Raw genomic sequence first — 3,219 nt, forward strand, 5'->3', positions numbered from 1 at the left:
TACCTGCTCTCTCTTGCCCAGCGAGAGACCCATCATTACAATATGAATTTGGGTACTCCCTTTGTGACCATTCTGTCCTAGGAGGCCACAAATATACACGTCATATCAAAATCAATCTCAACAGGATCGCACTGCAAAAGGAGAGCTGTAGTTCTTTCCTCTCCCCTAAAGGAGGTATCAGACCTTCTCAATCTGAACAATGTGGACTCAGACTTTCCAGTTCTCACCAGAGGGACATTGGCTATGTGACCCCTGTTTCAGAAAGGCTCAGAATGCTTCAGGCTGAAAGAGATGGCCTCTCAAATGCCCCATCTAAGAAACTGGGCTTCACAGATGCTTTTTATGACAAAAGAGATATCATAAATGCTCTAGGAAGCTTACGAGTTACTCCTTGCTTCCAACATACTCCTTCTGGCCAAGGATGCACCAGAGCTTCCCAGCCTGCCAAATGGAACCTATATGATAGTCCATCTCAAGAGGGTGGCCTGGGCCCTACTCTCTCTTACCCTGGCATTTTCAGTTCCTTTTTGATCCACAAGTTGCCCTCATGTTTTCCCTTTCTGTACCCCTTATCAGCAACATGAGTTTAGAATTTTTTCTTCTCATCAACTGTCTATCAAACTTACAATTTCCACTCCTAGCTGCCTCAGACGCACATTGAAGCATCATATATGCCCCTGTGACTAAAAGCACGACAATAATCCCCCTTCTGATTAAGAGTAGCCCACAATTTGTAGCCAGAAGAGCATGCTATATAATTTTCACCTCATGGAGAAATTGTGTGCTTCTTCTGATCAGTGAGGACCTAGACCTACCTACTAGATCTGATCTAATCCATGACAAATCGACTCCCTTGATCTAATGTGCACCCAGTGCTTCTTATTCTGATCCTCTGACCTCATTACCTCTGTCCAAGGAGTAGGACCCGGGTGCCTGAGGTCCCATAGCCTAAGAGTAGCCAGCAAGTTCATAAACCCAGGACATATACATTAAGTTGGCCAGCAGAAACAAGAAAGCCTTGCCATTTTCAGAAGTAGGCAGCTGATTTATCAGGAGAACTAGCTGGGAAGTGCCTCCTAGCATACTGGAAATTGATTAAGCTGTTGCATGGCCTGCATGATATGCATATTCTAGGTTCCCAGGAAGCCCCAATAATGAAATATTCAGGCCTTCTCTCCTCTCCAAATCGACCCTTGATCTTGTACAGACACAAGAGTCTTTGGCATTTCTACTTTCCCCAACATGGTGTGAAACTTTCTGCCTCTAAAGGATGGCATCCTTAATTGTTTGTGGATACGTCAACATTCTCACTCTGTCCATGGGTCCTCCAAATTGTGTTTCTGACACAGAAACCTCAGAATTATTCCTTCAGCACCAAGAAGACTCACACATTTCCCCCAAATTTGAAGTGGAGCTTAAATTACTCTCAATGGCTCAAGGAGTCATCAGGTACACTTTGTCTAAACCAGGAATTCAAATACACTCCAGGCGTTCTTCTCTAGTAAGGTTCAGACCTACAGCTTAAGAACCACAGATCTTCCAAACTACTTTATGGACCAAGGGGACTTCTGATCCACCCATGCTGAACCAGGGATCCTCAGATCTTCCCCCAATAGCCTAAGTGACCTTAATCTTACCTGTCTAGAACCAATGTGCTGGGGCTGGAGAGATGGCTCAGCAGTTAAAAGCACTGACTGCTCTTCTACAGGTCCTGAGTTCAATTCCCAGCAACCACATGGTGGCTCACAACCATCTGTAATGGGACCCGATGCCACTTTATGGTGTGTCTGAAGACAATGACAGTATACCCACATACATGAAATAGAACCTATGTGCCTCACAACTTCCACCAATAACTCAAGGGGGTTTCAGATGTACCTCATCAACATCAAATATGTTAGAAACTCCCCAGTGTTGAAGGTAGCATTAACACATGATTATCAGAAATCTCAGAAGTTCTTTAATTGCCCTCAGAATTACCACTTCAGAACAAAGGTGTCACATAGATCCTCAATGACTGAAGATGCCCTGATACATATGACACGATAAAGAAAGGACTTCAGACCTCAACAATATTTTAAGAAGGCCACAAATATGGCTCTTATACTATCAGCATGCAATAACATTGATGAAGTCACAATGGGGACTCAGATGTACCCTTCTAGACCCAGGATAATTTATACCTCCAGCGTAAATAGCAACTCCATCAAGTCATGCCCCCCTCAGAAGTAAAGTATCTTATAACTTCAAGGGGGCTGACACTCAGTTGGATTATCTTTTGAAGAGGGCCTAGGCCTTACTTCCTCTAACCATAGTAACCCTTGACATTAAAGGTATGCCAAAGGGGTCAGCTGACCTTGAGTAAAAACACTTTATTCTTCCTCCTTCTGCCCTAGAGAGGTCTGAGGCATGCCCCTCTGATGAAGCAAGGTATAGAACTGACCTTGTGAGTGAGGAGTTTATCTTAAATATTCAGGCTCAGCTCTAGTGTGCTTAAGATTGAATACTTGGTACCAAGAATTCACAGGAGCTTTGCTCTTTGTTCATGGCTGACTCGTGTCTACCATTCAACTAAGAGAGACCAGAGCTTCTCCTTCAGACCTTATTGGTTAGGGAATACACCTTTGACCACCAAAAAAACCTCAGAAAACTCCGGATTCAAGTCCCATGGCCAATGAATAAAAACCTCAGCCTGGATCCAAGGCTCTCCTTAAGCTGGTCATCAGAAAGATAACTGTCCTCCACACCCACACCTGTGTGGCCTGTTGTAAGTTTAATAGGGAACAAATCCAGGGACTTTGAGCCAACTTCTCAGAAGAAACCTCAGATTGCTGTCAAATCTGCAGTGGAGTCCTCAGAGATAAGAATTTTCTAGAGTTCTCTGAAGATGTGGAGGCCTGGAGTACCTGGACCAACCTCCTCTACAGAAGGTGAAAAGGGCTACTCCCTTACTGTCCAACAGGGTTGAGGGACTTTCTCCTTTACAAACTTATAGTACTTTCCTTCCTATGATGATCAATGTCATAAAATGTACCCCTTTGACCCAATGGGCTTTCATAAAAATCCCTTCTGTTCAGGAGCCCATGGGATATTTTACCTCTGACGAAGGAATATTGTTCCCTCTGGTCAAAGTTCACAGAAATCAAGAAGAGGAGGCCAATCCTGGAACCTTATGCCACTTCCTTGAGTACAGTCACATGATATGGTGTGAAATCATCA

Source organism: Mus caroli, unplaced genomic scaffold, assembly GCF_978045245.1.
Source record: "Mus caroli unplaced genomic scaffold, Mus_caroli_1 scaffold_5, whole genome shotgun sequence".
Classification (NCBI taxonomy): domain Eukaryota; kingdom Metazoa; phylum Chordata; class Mammalia; order Rodentia; family Muridae; genus Mus; species Mus caroli.